Below are 17,375 nucleotides of genomic sequence, written 5' to 3' on the forward strand. Positions count from 1 at the left end.
TTTGGTGCAGCGCAGCCCGGCCAGGGGGTTCCACGTGGAAAAGAGGCACTCCTCGCTCATTTTACAAAAACCGCTCTACAAAACGATTGAAATCTGGAAGCAATAACTGCTTTCCAAAAGTGTTTAACCTAACAGTTCTTTCCATTTGCGTACAATTCAAATTTCGAATTAAACTGTCTCATTTTACAATTGACAGCGCAATTAATGAGGGCATTTCAGTACAAATATTCGGTATAATTTATGCCACGTCGGCTGATTGGCCATTAACCAAAAATTAACTAAATGTTTGCTAAAACACAATAAGCAGCGTTTAAGAGGCTTATATGGCCAATTTTTTGTTTAAAATTACTTTATAAGCCCAAAGATATTTGAATTAGTTGGTTTATCTTTTTTGTAAATATATAAATATTTACCCGATGCATATATATATATATATACACATTTTTCTCCCGTGATTTTGCAATGATTCATCGTCGTTTATCAATTTTTTTGCAGCATTCAATTTGTATCTAGAGACGAAATGAAAAAAAAAAAAATGTAAGATTGCTACTTGTTGGTAAATGGTATTCCAATCCTTGATAATTATAAACAATTACAGAATGCTCCTTGAAAGGTCTGCCTTGTTTTGAGGTCAATCCTAATTCTATTTCAAATTACATTTGTTACCATTTGTTTCAAGCTTCTACCTAAAGCGGCGTATTCTTCGAGCAACCTCTCATCAGCCTCGCATCGAAGAAATTGAGGAAAGAACAACCAAGAGCTAGTCCAAATCATGAAACTGAGCGTCAATGGCCTACTAATTGCTGTTGGAATTTGTCGAGTTCCGTCCCACATTTTCTTCACCACGATCTCGAGCGACACGCACAATCCATGTAGTATGAAAAATCGCGTGACTTCCCACGTAGGAGGCACAAGCCCAAAGTAAAAGAAAAAGAGCTCGTGAAAGAGACCCGAAACGACGAATGTCGCGATGATAGATGGGATCGGAGCCCACTTTCGGCCCACTACCATGGCCCATAAGTAGAGGCTCGACTCATATACAGTCGGACGCAAAATACGACTTACGATGAGATTCCATCTCTTGCCCCAGAAGTCTTGCAATGACGTGGCGAGGTACGGCTCGTTGAAGTGTCTCTCGAGCTCTAGCCCAAGCACGGCTCGAGCCACGGCTGAAGTCGCGGCTAGAACAATTTCTAGGATTAGGTATATCAAAAGACACAAAAGGACCAAATTGACCTTGGGATGAAAATGATCTTTGTAATCAAAGAGCGGGTATAAAACGGCACAAACCAATATCTTAATGGCAAAGTAATTAGGCCATTTTTGGGCATTCGGGTTTTGGCGGACCTCAATGGGAAAGCAAGAAATAAGAAGAAATTGGGAAAATGAGATTTGTGGTTGCAAAGCTAAAGGGCCTTTGTCAAAGGCAAGGAGTAAAAGCTTGAGGGTTCCAAGTAATGTGATGAAAAAAGCAGTACCACCGCCAAGATTTATTGATGAGAGCTTGAGAGGAATCACAATGAAGAGACAAACAATTGGGAGATATAGAACAAGTCTCTTGAACCCTTTGGGGACTAGTTTGCCAATTACATAACAATAACATTGAGACACTACAATTAAAAGCCATACCTTTGTGAAGTTGACTAATTCACTTTCCATGTTTTTGTTTCCCCTGAACTTATGATGTTAGGATGAACACAGCTTCTATACATATTCATATGTATATACATACATATGATATACATTATTTTCAAGATCTCAACTTTGCAATGCACATGTGTGGATGACGTAGTTGGAATAAAAAACTTGATTTTATTGTGAAATGGTGTGCTCTGAGTCTGCCGCGTGTCATAGTTTGATTAGTTGACTACTTTTTGGTTTGTTATTTTATTGGATCATATGTTGCTATTTTATTGGATTATGTGTTGTCCATACCATTATTACCGGATCCAACAAACAACAACAAATGAATATATATATTTTTTAGCTGAATGAAATGAACATGTTATCAAATCTTAAAATGAGATAAATGTCACTATTTCTCCACCGGTCCACACTATAACTGAAAGCCATGCCTTTATGTTTTTGCTGAAATTGTGAACATGTAAATTTAGATGTCACTGTGTGGCGATTATACATTTAGCTGAAGAGCATATTTAATGATAAGTCAATAACACATTAGCTTCATCTGTCACCTTATTTTTTTAAGTTACAATTCATTTAAGCAACATTCTGCTTTAATGACAAGTTAAATCTCTATTATATCTTGAGTTTATTTCACATGACAATCATATTTTTTTTTACTCTTTATTCAATTTCCATCGGATGAAAAAAGATTAAGACCTATTGGTTTTGTTAAAACTAATTTGTTTTATATTTTATAGAGTTAATTTGCTCTGTGAAACAAGTAGGTAAAAAGTGAAACAATAGTGAAACAAATTATTTCAACTTTGTCTAGACAAAATTGCTAGGAAGTCCTATTGAACCATAAAAATGCTCTAGAAGATTATGCATTATTGTGACGTGTCAAGTACGTAGATTATAATATTATATATGATTGTGTAGGTATATTGTCATCTCCATTGTCATTGGTTCCAACGTAATAAATGATATCACTGCTAAAATTGATAAATGCATTCAGTGTTACAGTCAACCACTTGCGCTAAATTATCAGTAAAATATAGCTCTTTCAAATGAAGATCTCATCCCTTCAAAATTTAAATAAATGCCACAACACATTATTCAAAAATAATTAAATGTAGCCTTTTCAGCGACGCCTTTCAAAAACACACCCAAGGCTCGATACTCTCCGAAGAGCCGAGCCTCGAAGCCGACCCGAAGCAGCGGCGGGAAAAACAGCCACGTGGTGGTCAACACAACGAACCCGTTGACCAAACACACCGATACCGCCCTCGGGAAGCGCCGCCACGTGTTCTTCTTCAAACAAATCTCGGCCGTCAAAACGATTCCGTGGAGGATGAAGAAGCACGTGACCTCCCACGTGGGCCATGTGCGACCCACGTAATAGTAAATGAGCTCGTGGACCAGCCCGTTGACCAGAAAAGAGCCCATCACGGCTGGGATTAAAGCCCATCTTGGGCCCACCAAATCGGCCCATAACGAGAATATCGGATCCAGTACGGCCGTTTTCATGATGTGCGAGACGGGAATGTTGTAACGTCGGAACCAGAAGTCTTCGAGTGACGTGGACATGTACGGCTCGTCGAATTGCGGCTCGAGATCGGCTCGTATCACGGCTCGAGCCAAGCCGGATAAGCCGGCCATGATCGTCTCCACGAGAAGATAAACCAGAGGGAAGTGAAGATAGGGCGTGAGAGATTGCATTTGCTTGTGGTTGAAGTTGAAAACGAAGAACAAACTGGCCAAAAACGACAGCTTAATTACGGTGGTTTTTATCGTCGTTTTTTTGCTGTTTGGTGGGGTTTGTTGTCGTATCTCGATGGGAAGGCAAGAAACGACAATGAAACGGGAAAGGGACGTGATTTGCGGGTGAGACAAAGGGCCTTTGTTGAAGGAGAAGAGGACGAGCTTGAAGTTGCAGAGCCATGTGATGAAGAAGGAGATTGTGACTCCGAGATTGATGGATGTGAGTTTTAGAGGAAGGAATATAAAGAGGGTTATTATTGGAAGAGTCATGATTAGTCTTTTGGTTCCTGGAGAGACTTTCTTTATGATTGTGTGGGAAAGAGATAGAGAGATGAAGATTGTCGTACACACCTTTATGAAGTTGTTGACTTCACTTTGGCTTTCCATTTTTGGCCAAAAGAGAGAGTCACTACTCAATATTATTAACTTTTGATTTTATGCTGGCAGAGAATTGCTTCAGATTTGTTTCAAAAAACGAACGTGTGTGGTATTGGCTTTAATAACAATCTACAACAGACACGCACTAAAGTATCAAGATTTATTTAAAATACAAAAATAATTTGGTAATTAATAAAACTTCGGTGAATAAAAATAAAATTAAACTATGTCTTAAATATCTTTGATCACTTTAATAAAAGTTAAACTATGTCTTAAATATCTTTGATCACTTTAATTTTAAGGAAAGTTAGCTAACTAGCCTAAGAGTCTACCTCTTTTTGAAATATAGCCTTAATTTGGGTGTTTTTTTTTTTTTTTTTTTTTTTTTTTTTTGTTAATAGCCATCCGATTCTAAGTTTTCATCAACAATTCCAAAATTACCCTAATATATAATGCTCCAATTCTCTCACTTCTCAGACCCAAAACATTTGAAACCCTAAAATCTCGTCGCTCCGTCGTGCCGATCTACGCTCCATCACGGCGCCGCGCCGATCCAAAGAATCGGATCAAAGAGGTGATTATTGGAGAGATCTGGAGAAAAGAGACGAAAAAAAAGCACAAGCTGCTGAGTGGTCTGAGCTGAGAGGAAATTGAGTGAGAATCGATGGCGTTGAGGTTGCATGCTCGTCTCCGTTCGTCGCCGGTCGTCGTCGATCGTCGCAGTTCATTGCCGCTCGTCACCGTTTGTCACCGTCTCTGCTGCAAAATTAGGTCTAATGGTATTTTTTGGTTTTTAGTCAATTAATTTATTTGTCCTTTTATAAGTTAATTTGGTGTATTAAACAGTGAGATAATATTTAAAGAGATTTGTAAGTAACTGGGCCACTTTAAACATATGATTTTAGATCTAGTCCATGTTTGACAATTTTTAGGTATATAGCCAAATGACTTATGTGGCAATAATTAAGGTCTGATTTGCTCTTCTTTATTAACAAATTCGTCACTTTCTCTCTCCTATTTTTTCAAATAATTTTTTTTTGCATCAAAACTTCAAAAATTCGTATATTTCTCATACGAACTCGAAATTGAGTGATTTCAGATCCTACAAATTCGTGGCGTCGAGATCTTCAAAAATAAATCCATTGTGTTTGATGAAAAATTATGTTTAATGCATCATATTTACGTTTCCATTTATTTGTTTGATAATTTCAAAAAAATTCAGTTATTTCCATATTTAAAGTAGTAACGTGATTTTTCTACATCTTTAATATTAAACATGATTTTTCATCAAACACAATGGATCTATTTTTGAAGATCTCGGCATCACGAATCCGTAGGATTTAGAATCACTCAATTTCGAGTTCATATGAGATAGATATGGTTTTGTAAAGTTTTTACGTAAAAAAAATGTAGGAAAAAAATTAAGAGAGAGAAAATGACGAATTTGTTAATAAATAAGGGAAAATCAGACCTTAATTATTGCCACATAAACCTCTTGGCTATTTCCCTAAAAGTTGTGAAACATAGGCTAAAAACAAATTTCATAGTTTCATTTTGGCTATTTTGCTACACTGCCCATATTTAAATCATGTTTGTATCTTGTCAAACGAGGTATGTTAATTCTTCAAATCTTTAGATTATTTCTGAATCAACTCATTTGAAAATGATGTTTATCTCACAAAAAAAGGCGGGGTTCCGATCCGAAATTCGCGAAGACTGCTTGGACTGAAAGATGGTGAAGACTCAGACCGACAGTAAATTAAATTAACTTTGAAGTAAATAAAATTTATTGAAAGAGTTTTATTAAATTAACTACATATTAAATCAAATTAACTTCGAAGTAATAAAATTAACTATAAGAGTAAATTAAATTAACTGAAAGAGTATTAAATTAACTGAGAGTAAATTAATTAACTATTCTTCACAGAGGTATAATTGTACTTACGAAAATATATGAGCTATTTATCTAATAAAATGAAACTTGAGTTAGATACTTAAAAAGAGATAGAGAATTGTTAGTTGCAATAAATACTTGTTAATTTTAAATGATTTCGTTCTATCTACAATAGAAAATATGAATATGAGATATTTAATTATAAAGTATATTGCAAGCAGAAAACAGTTATAAAATGTTTTAAAAAAGGCAAAAATATTGCAAGATATGTTTTCTATATAAACAAATGCAAACAAATATCTTATACTATATTAAAACTACTTTCATCTTTCATTTTTATGCACTTTTGATAAATTTTTATTATTTATATATATATATATATATATATATATATATCATATATATCAAGCGTCACTAATTACCATTGTTAATATATATTACATATTGTTATTATATAATTATTTATATATAAATTTGTAATACAGTAGGAAAAATGAAATATATACACCCTATGTTTAAGTGAAATATCAAGTCTAATCTTTTGTTTAAAAAAATATTGAGTTTGTACCATCTGTTTAATTGAAATGATGAAATTATACCTTAAAATATATAACTGTTCCACAAATTTTTTTTATTGACTTTTTTTTTTATTGATGTTGACTATATTTTAACTTATTTATATGTACACCCTATTTATATTTACCCTTATTCATTCGCGCCTTATAGCTATATATTTAATTTATTTAAAAAAATAATGATATCTGAAATATGAATAGTTGATAACACAAAAAGAGGAAATGATAAAAATGTATTAAAATTTTTTTGAAGATATTTTTTCGTTTTGATAAAAAAAAAAAAAAAAAAAAAATCGGTACGAATGAACACTACTTGTGTTTAGGGTCCAAACTCTCTTTTAAAAAAAAAAAAAAAAACAAAACAAAATACGGTAATTAAACAGTGTTTTGTGGGTGTCCTCTTCCTATACACTCTATTCAATAGGCCCGATTGTGGCATTTTAAACGTGCTAAAGCGGTTTTTTTTTTTAGTTGAGAGCTGCTCATACACGTGAATTATGTTTACATTTGAATTCCCTCAATTACCTCACTCAGAGACTCGAACGAAAAAAAAACTATTGACTACCACCGCTTCGGTCTCGATTCACACCGCCGAGATTATCGTTCTTGTGGGTGGGTTCTAAATTTGTACAATCTTTGTTTGAGATTTTATTTATAAGACTATTTTCTCTCTCTCTATGTTTTTTAAAACGACCATTCTCTTACAATTCATCACTTCTTCTCTGGGTGGTAGAAAGGTTTCTAGACATTGATATTGTTGTAATTGAACGCAGCATTAGCCACGTGTAAGCCAAGGAAGCATAGCGGCTTAAAACTGTTTTAACATTTTTTGACGCAGGTGACAGTTGGATCATATCCAACAGTGACTTGAGTCCTAAGCTTTCTTCAAACGGCTTTAAATAGTGCGTGGATGGGCTGGGAGTCAGTTAGAACGTTTTCTACTGAGTCAGAATTAGAGAGAGAAAGTGAGAATTAGAGATAAATTCGTGTTGATCTCAGAAACACGATTTGGGGATAATTCTAGGTTTTCTTTTCTGGTTTTTTCCATTCTCAGTTGTAATATGTATTTCCATTGATAGTAGTGATCAGAAGCTGGACTAGGTCGTTAGTGACCGAACCAGGGTAAAAACTACTTCGTGTCTTCTTCTCTAAGTTTTTCTGACGACGTTGACGAGTTCATTTCCTAGTTTTTCCGGTGATTGAGGTATCTCAGTTTCGAGAGCTAGATTCGGGAATTCACGTAACCGATACAATAAAAGCTTAGAGACTCAGCAATGGCGCAACCGAATATTGAAAAGTTTGCGGAAATGTTTAACAAGCCGGATGTTTGTACGTGTCTTCAAAGTACTTTTTTTTAATTCCGTAGCAATTTATTCTTAAAATTATGTGTGTATTCTTACAGGGAAAGACAATCGAAAGTGTTTCAACTAGTAGATCATATTGAAGCCATGAAGGTCTATATATCATGTGTTTTTTTAAGGATTGTGGTTACGTTATGGGAAGACTTCATATTTATTAAAGCATCTTTAATGGTTTCTTGCTTAAGAATTGTAGAGATTTGCTTGTAAATATCAAAAATGTTTAGCTAGTTGCTTAACCATTGTTTTGCATATTGGCTATTGATTTAGCTAAGCAAATCTAAGCAAATTAGCTAATTTAAGCTAGTTGCTTAACTATTTAGCTCTAGAAAAATCTATGTGGCAAAAATACTATTTAGCTAAGCAATACATTTAGCTAAACCATTAAAGATGCTCTTACGTCGACAAGGTTTTGGCCTCCGTATTGACTGGCATGGTATAGGTTTCCTTTTATTATCCTTTTGGTAATAATATGATATTGATATTTTTCATTTTGTTCTTCTAAGGATCCATCGAACCAAGAAGTCATAGACACGGCTCTGAATGAACTCCTAGCAAAGGTGTCATTGAGCGAACTAGAGAAGGCAAATACTTGAGCCAATAATTAATCATATTAAAGAGCATTACATTTTTATTGTTACTATTTTCTTGTTCGAATTATTTATCGTTTTGGACTTTGTAGCTTGCCAGTAATGTAAACTGGGCAGTATCCGCAGCCGTCTGTAGAGCCAGTGCTCTTCGCAATTAAATCTCTCCGTACAAGGTACACTTTTTTAGCTACACTCTACTCATTCTTGAATTGTATGAAAATCATATATAACAATGATGTTATGAAGATTGTAGGATGACAATTATAATGTAGGATTAAATTTCATGTTTCTCGTATACTTCGAATTTATATAGAAAAAATTATATAAAATAGTCATTTAAAACTTATTGATTAGCAAAATAGTCAAAGTTTAAACTTTTTCGTAAAATAGCGAAATTTACGTTTTCAAAAAAATTTTGACAGTCAGGATTAAATTTTTTTATGATTATTATAAACCGTTCATCACTTTCAAAAAAATTAATCTTGGGATAAAAAAAAAAATTGAAACCAGATTACTGCACATTTTTACTATTTCACTAAATTAAAAAAAACATTGACTATTTTGCAAATTCATATATAATATCTCTATAGAAGACTTCAGATTATTGTCACTTTTTTTTTTGGCAGTATATTGCGCAGCTCGCGGTTCTCTATTACAACAAGGAATTAAGATGTCGTTATGATCCGGAATTCGTAAATTATTTTGTAACACCGAAACCTTATCTCAATTTCGCTAGACCAGGTATGCTCTTATCTTGCTAGTTTCCTCGTATTTCACATTTAAGTTTTTAAGTGTATGGTTTGCTCACACTTTTGCAGCATCTTGTGCTCATTTACTTGTGGCCCGAATATTTTAAGATCGCCATGAGCATAATCCAAAAAACTGTATGATGAATATTCCAAGGTGGTACGGGTTCTGAGTTACTCTTTTTAATTTATACATTTATTAAAAAAAAAGTCATCATATTATAATATTCTCGGATACTACTCATGCATATCTTTATCTTGCTTATTCTTATGTATATTGGTTACCCTCTTACTTTTTTTTTTTTTTTTTTTCCATATGTTTTATGTAAATAGGTTCAATCCGATCAGAGCGCAATTGCTGATGGTGATGACGGGTCTTACATCCCCAAGATAAAGGTAAGTCTTTTTAATTCACTGAGCAGCTATGATTAGTCTTATTAAGTCTATTTAATTCAATGAACAAATGTGATTAGTCTTTTTGTTATAAGAATCTATTGTTTTTATTTTGTAATAGGATATCAAGAATTGTTTGTCATCACAGAAGAAGATCGTTGCAAATCAATTCTCTGGAGGGAATGATAGAGAGAGTGTTAGTTCTAGTTCCCTTTCCTTTTGTGTAATCTTTGACCTCATCAATATTTTGTAAGCACGTGCGAAATGGCTATAGGTATTATAAGATTTTAAAATTTTAATTATGTTCAGGTGGCAATTGGAGTAAACTTCTGTGCATCCAAGTTTTACAATCACGACAAGAAAACTTACCGCTTCAACTTCAACGAAGAAGAGGTGGGTATATTCTTAACGTACAAAGTGTAGAATGAACTTGTACATTAATGCTATAATGCTCTAAAGAGAAACTGCAGAACTGTGATAGCTCAGCTGAGATCAGTGTTGAAACTCTTGATGAAGCCATATCTATAGTTTGGAGAGACCTTGAAGTGAAGTCCTACGAAGATATGTACGACATTGATCACTACAGCTATTGCGCTACGTTAACAGAGAATATAGCAGAAGAGTATGTGATAACAGAATTCGATTGTAAGAGTGTAGAGGAATTTATTTCGCTACCACCAAATAGAGAAGGAGTTTTCAATTGCTTTCATTTAAAGGTACCTCTAGAGTTTCTTACATTCAGCCGTGTTTGATGATCATTTGTCGAATAGACTTCGTTTCGTCAACAGGTGGGTCAAATAGGTTCAGTCTCAAAGTGCATTAAATTTGCGGTGATTGCCAAAAGGAGAGAACTGAGTGTCATATTGTCGAGTCACGACAGGTTTTGTTTGAGAAACAATCAATGTAATGCAATGGTGGTTAATAGATCATTATGTATGATGAGATTTTACCTTTTTTAATTTGCAGCGAGACAAGCGATCCTATCCTTGCAGATTTGTGCTTGGGTCTCAGTCTGGTGGCTTTTCTTTTATTATTCTTGAATAAATAAATAGAATTTCTTTTCCTATCCTTTTGCCATTGAAATTTATGCAGGATTTAATGAAAATTGGAGTGCCTTGCCTTACTAGTGCTTGCAAGATTTGTGACCGGCTTCATGAAATTGAAGTGGAGAGTGGTAAAAAAGCAGAGGTAGATGTATACAATAGTATTAATATCAGTTATAAAATATTGAATGGCAGGTTTATTTCTCCGTAAAAGCTGGACTTAATTCAAATATACTATTTCGTACTTACTATTAATATGTTATCTAAAAGACCTGTAGTTTAAAAAAAAAAAAAAAAAAAAAAAACTATTAACTAATCAAAGCAATGTTTGAGTGGGAGTGACACGTACAACGGAACCATAAAACATACAACCGAATTATGAAAAAACAAAACTTAAGAATTTTAAGTGGGAGGGGGTGAGAAATATTACCTCGGACTTAGTTGACGAAGGTGTGCCGTCGGAAGAGATGAGAAGCACATCGTTGACGGAGGTGCGGCAAGAAGAGATGAGAAGCGATGAAGGTCTTATTTCCTAATACAAAAGTTCTTATTAATAATATTATATTGTAAAATATGGTAAAACAACAGCTTTATATATTATTAAGAAAAAAAAATTAAAAAAAGTTGAAAAACACACGCTCTTGAAAGTTGCACAATCTCTTGAAAGTTGCACTCTCTCATTTAAAGTTGCATTTCATCTTTCCTATGTTTGTATATTTTCTACATTGTCTTTTCCAATACACAAATGTAATTGTTCAGTCTTTTCCTCCTTGTATAAATAGAGGTTCTCATCTCATATAATATAACAAGTAGAAAATATTTCTCCATCTTTTTCTCTCTAAATTTCAACATGATATCAGAGCCCATAAATTCAAACACCATGAACTACTTCGAAAACTCATTTGCCTTTAACACCACTTCGACCACTACTCAAACCATGCCCACTCAGTCAAGTTCCGATCAATTCTCCTACCATATCACGAGTCACAAACTCAATGGCCGCAATTTTTTTTAGTGGTCACAATCTGTGCTCATGTTCATCCTTGGGCGAAGTAAGGACGACTATTTCACCAGCGTGGCTATAGCTCCGAAGCGCGAAGATCCGGGTTTCAAAAGTTAGAAGGCTAAAAATAACATGGTGATGTTTTGGCTCATAAACTCAATGAACCCCGAAATCGGAGAAACCTTCATTCTTTACTCCATAGCGGCAGAAATCTGGCAAGCTGCTAGAGAAATCTTCTCTAATTCAGAAGACGTGTCCGAGCTGTTTGAAACTGAGAATACTCTATACACGACATACGTCAATGAGAGATGTATGTTACTTAGTTCTTCAGTTCACTCATACATCTATGGCAGAAGATCGATCTTTACGAACATCACCAGTGGACCTTCCCTGAGGACGCAAAGCTCTACCGCAGGATCATGGAGACCAAACGTGTATTCAAGCTGTTATCCGGACTCAACAAGGACCTCGACGAGGTTAGATGATGGATTCTCAGTACGAAACCACTACCATCTCTCCGGAAAGCCTTCTCCGCGATCTGACACGAAGAAAGTAGAAGGAAAATCATGCTTGGGGGAAGCCAACCTAATGCGATCTCAATTCCGAGCTCAGACTCGTCTGCTTTCACCACATGTGACAAAAGCCTAGCAGCTCGCGTTTCCTCGAACAACAAACCCCGTAAAGCTAGGCCCTTCTACGATCATTGCACACGACCTGGTCATATTCGAGAATTGTGTTGTAAGCTCCATGGGAGCCACCAAATCCGAAGTCAACTCGAGACACCAAAGATCCCACCTCAAATGGAAATTCGGTGTTTATCCCATCCGCTGCATCGAATTCCACCTCAGGTGCCTCCTCATTCAACAACGACTAGCTCGCTATCATCCAGAGACTCATCCAACAAGCTCGGAGGAGAAAGCACTAGCATTGGCCCTCTAGGTAACTCTCCTCGAGCTCTTCATGTAAGCTCGGAAAATCCTTCAGCCTGGATTGTCGACTCAAGGGCCTCAGAACATATGACTGGTAACCGAAATCTATTCACCAAATACTATGTATGTGATAGAAACACATCGGTCACTATTGCCAACGGATCCAAAACCAAAGTTGTTAGTATCGGAACTGTGGTCATATCAGAGTGCTTGAATCTGGAGTCAGTGTTTTTTGTTCCTCAATTACACTGCAATCTTTTATCTATACACAAGATCAACAAGGATTCTCAGTGTCGAACTATTTTTTTATGATGTTCATGTGTGTTTTAGGAACAGGATTCAGAGAGACAGATTGATAATGCCGGACTCAGTGTTGGACTCTATATCCTCAAACCATCTCATATCACCCATCTATGTCAAATGGCCCAATCCCCACCGTCACACAAAGAAATCATGCTCAACCATATTAGATTAGGACACATCCGAGTTTCATGTATCTTAAAAGAATGTTTCCTTCTCTATTTCTCAATAAATATGTCAACTCTATTCAGTGTGATATGTGTGAGTTTGTCAAACATACTCACAAAATGATCCAAACTCAGTTCGATACTCTCATTTAGATCGTCCATAACGATAATGCTCGAGATTATTTCACTTCAGAGCTCGGTTCTTTCTTCAAAAACCAAGACATAATCCACTTCAGCTCGTGTGTTCATACTCCTCAACAAAATAGAGTAGCTGAACGGAAAAATCGACATTTCCTCGAGGTCGCGCAAGCCATCATGTTTTCATCAAATGTGTCATCACACATCTTGGGAGAAGCAATCTTCACAGCTATCTACCTCATAAATCGCATGACTTATATCCACTCTCCCAGCTAAACTATTTGGCTATTTCATGTTTACCCACACATACAATCAAGGGAAACTCGAGCCCAAATCAACGAAATGTGTCTTCCTCGGCTACTCAGCAACTCAGAAGGGCTACAAATGCTTTGAACCCACTTTCAGAAAGTTCATAGTGTCTATGGACGTTACGCTTCACGAACTGAATCCATACTTCACCAATTTTGCTCGTCAGGGGGAGAACAACGACAATGATTCCCCAAATTGGCTCATCATCAATCTAGACATCAGTTCAGCTCCGAATCCTTTTCCACCTAACCTATCGAACTTATTCAAACTCTTCCGAACATTCCAAACAATCCCGTGCCCAGTTCGCTAAATCCTGAACCCGCAGAATCCAGTTCAGAAGTTCCTTGCGACCTAAACCTTACCCAGAGTCCGGCACAAGCTCGCACCCATGATGACTCTCCAGTCCTGAACACCGAAATCAATGAACAAGGTAACATCTCATCTCCAAACTTACCTATCGCCTTGAAAAAACCTACTCGTTCATGTGATCCATGCAGGATGAAAGATTATGTGTACTACGGGAATCTCTCAGTGAGCTATCAAGCCTATGTGACAAAATTGGATCAGAAAAAAGGTGCCACAATCAATCGAAGAAACCATCCAGATCCCAGCTTGGCGAGATGCTAGTCATGCAGAAATCCAAGCCCTCGAGCAGAATGACACATGGGAAATCACCGAGCTGCCACCTAACAAACGAACTGTTAGAAGCAAATGGTTATTCACCATCAAACACAACCCAGATGACTCTGTGGAGAGATTCAAAGCTTGTCTCGTTGCTAAGGGATACACTCAGGCGTATGACATTGATTATCAAGAAACCATCGCACCGGTCGCTAAGTTCAACAACATCAGAATTTTTCTCTCTCTAGCAGCCAACCTAGATTGGCGACTTATCCTTCAAGTTTAATAACGAGCTTCCGTTGTTACAATTAAATTCTTGAGTGAATTATAGTCTATTAGTTTATCAAATTAATTTAAAATATTTTGAGGTGATCTCAAAATAAATAAAGGATTTATCGAGTTCGTCTCGAATAATAAAATTTTTTCAAAGAAATATTCCGGAAATTAATTTCATAAATAAATTCTCAAGAACGAGAATTATTTCCGAGAAACCTTAAATATATTTAAATTAATCGAGAATGAACGAGAAAATTCTCGATTTAATCATATAATTAAAATTTGTTCGGTTGTGAAGAATGCCTTCCTAAATGGAGAACTGGAAGAAGAAGTCTACATGCAAATCCCACCAGGCTTCGAGAACCATCAAGATACGAACAAAGTCTGCAAACTCTAAAAGTCCCTACACGGACTCAAGCAGTCACCTCGAGCCTGGTTCGGAAAGTTCACTCATGTGCTCAAACAGTGCGACTACTCACAAAGTTAAGCAGATCCTACGCTCTTCTCAAAGATCTCAACTCAAGGAAATCACACCATCCTCGGTGTGTATGTGGACGACATAGTCATTACCGGAGATGAACATGAAGAAATCAAGAGATTGAAGCAGACTTTGTCATCTGAGTTCGAAGTCAAGGACCTTTGAAGCTTGCGATACTTCCTAGGCATGGAGGTTGCATGATCTGAAAAAGGTATCTCTATGTCTCAGCATAAATACACATTGGATCTCCTCAAGGAAACTGGCACGGTCGATTGCAAACCAAGCATTGTAGCAAGCTTAATCTTCTAAAATCTACCATCAAGCTTGATGGGAGTGTTGAAAAACACAAGCTCTTGGAAGTTGCACTCTCTCATTGGAAGTTGCATTTCCTCTTTCTCTTGTTTGTATATTTCCTAGATTGTCTTTTCCAATACACAATTGTAATTGTTTATTCTTTTCCTCCTTGTATAAATAGAGGTTCTCCTCTCATATAATATAGCAAGTAAAAAATATTTCTCCATCTTTTTTTCTCTAAATTTTTACAACAAAATTTAAGCAGAATTGAGGTGGTGATGAATATATGCAAACTAAATCAAAGCTCAAAGACGACTATTAGATAATAAACATGTATCGAGTAAACAAAAGATAATAACTAATTCCTCGGAATAAAGAAACAAACTCGAACAAACTAACAACTTAGATACGTTAGATAAATAAACAAATGCTATGTCAGTAAATAGAATCAATAAATAACACGTTTATACTCCGCGTGTTTTCCCATTTTGAAAAATAATTATAATAATTATATTGAGTCTCTATTGCACTTTGGCATCTCTAATTGAAGGCTATGTAGTTTAAATGGACACAACATAAATTCTACTACGTTTTTGCAGTGACGCTGGGTTGATCGTGGAGATGGCCAATATTGCTTATGTCTTTAAGGATCAGTACCAAACATGTCCATCCATATCCAACTTCCATCAATGCGTTCCGAATTGGAGAGAATCGAAGGTATCCAGCTTCCACCACTGCATTTAGAAGTGGAGAGATTCGAATGTTTTGACGTGTTCAGGTGAGAATCGAATGTATACGACTTACTTCGGAACATCCAAACATTATATCCCAACTTTCATCGAGTTCAAGATTGCTCTGCTGGCCCCCACTCCGCCGTTCCCAGATTGCTTCGAACGCCCACCCGGCGGTGATGGGGACCTGAGATGGCATATTTGAAGCCAGCCCATACTGCAGCAAAGCCCATCATTTTGTAGGGCTTCATTCTTTGATCTTCTAAACTATGTTTTCCTAGTTTTATAGGTGTTTAACATGTACATTTTTTTTAACTATAAGCGATGTGGGACTTCTGCAAGAGTTGGGATTGCTATGCTTTTTTCCATAACACACACACAAACACACACACACACACACACACACATATATATATATATATATATATATATATATATAATGACATTTATTGCCCCTACTTTGAGATTGGTAGGCTTTTATGCACCTTTCATCTCTTCCTCTTAAAATTGCCCCACATTTACATAAAATTTTGTACTAAAAAACGACAGTGATTCGGAAACAAAAGTGAAATGGGGGCATAGAGATATGCCTACCGCTAAAAAAAATGGAGTAATCCAGTCCATTCCCTAGTGTATATATATATATATATATATATATATATATATATATATATATATATATATATTCACAATATCCATATTTCGTTGTAAGGTTGTCAATTCGGCCGGGCCGTCCGTGGGCTAACCAGCTCGGCCCTCCTTTTTAGAGATTGTGGATCGTCCCGTCCCTTTTCAGAAAAGGATCGGGCCGAACCGGACTTCATGGAGGGTCTGGGCTGAGCTTAGGGTATAGGCCATCAAAGCCCGGTCCGGCCCTCGCCCTCATAAAGCTTAACCCGGACCCGGCCCGGATCCGAAGTAGGCCGGTTCGGGCCCAATCCTTTTTAAATAAGATAAATATATTTTTTTTCAAAAGTATGTTTTTATATACAAAAAGTAGTTTTGAGTTTGACACATAAATTTAATTTTATATTAATGATCTAAATTTTTTTTTTACTCACATTTTTGTTGTTTTGATTAAAATTGTATTTTTTAATTTTTTTTAAATATTTATATATTATTTTTTTATGATTATAATTTGGGCTTTTTGAGGCACAACTTAATCCTTTTTTACGGCTTTTTATTTCGATGTGTATCAACTTTTTTTTGTAACGTGATACCTTGTCCTGTCCACTGTTATTGAGTCCACTGTTATTGCGACGGAAATAATGTGAAAATTTGAAAAAATTGTATAGACGGAAATTGCGGTTGCCAACGGAAATTGCGACGGAAGGAATGTTGCAAAATAATATATATATATATATATATATATATATATATATATATATGTATGTATATATATATGTATATATATATATATGTATACGTATAACATTTTTTTTAATCTTTTTTCTTTACTGTTTAGTTTAGTGTAATTGTACTATGTATTATTTGAAAGCCTAGAGTGTAAACAACAAACTTATGCATTGAATTTCTTATTAAAACGTCAAATCATATTCACCGTATCATCGAAACCCCACCTCAACAAAGCTATCCCAGCGTCTCTCCCTCCCCCTTCACCGGTTACCTCTCTATCCTCTCATCTGCATCTCTATTATCAAAAAATAAATTAGACAAAAATTTCAATATGGATAAACAAATCGTCAGATGTTTTATCCATGTTTCTCTTCGAACTATATCATTTAAGATGCAGAATGCATATGTT

At 35.7% G+C, this 17,375-nt stretch overlaps 2 pseudogenes; both read right to left on the minus strand.

The window, feature by feature from the left end:
* Positions 1 to 566: 566 nt before the first annotated feature.
* On the minus strand, positions 567 to 1,677 carry LOC149383907 (acyl-CoA--sterol O-acyltransferase 1 pseudogene; annotated as a pseudogene).
* Positions 1,678 to 2,656: 979 nt separating this feature from the next.
* Positions 2,657 to 3,774, minus strand: LOC149383908 (putative long-chain-alcohol O-fatty-acyltransferase 5 pseudogene; annotated as a pseudogene).
* Positions 3,775 to 17,375: the final 13,601 nt, after the last annotated feature.

Source organism: Urtica dioica, chromosome 10 (genome assembly GCF_054948205.1).
Source record: "Urtica dioica subsp. dioica isolate 48M chromosome 10, U.dioica_male_clone48M_v1_H2, whole genome shotgun sequence".
NCBI classification, from domain to species: domain Eukaryota; kingdom Viridiplantae; phylum Streptophyta; class Magnoliopsida; order Rosales; family Urticaceae; genus Urtica; species Urtica dioica.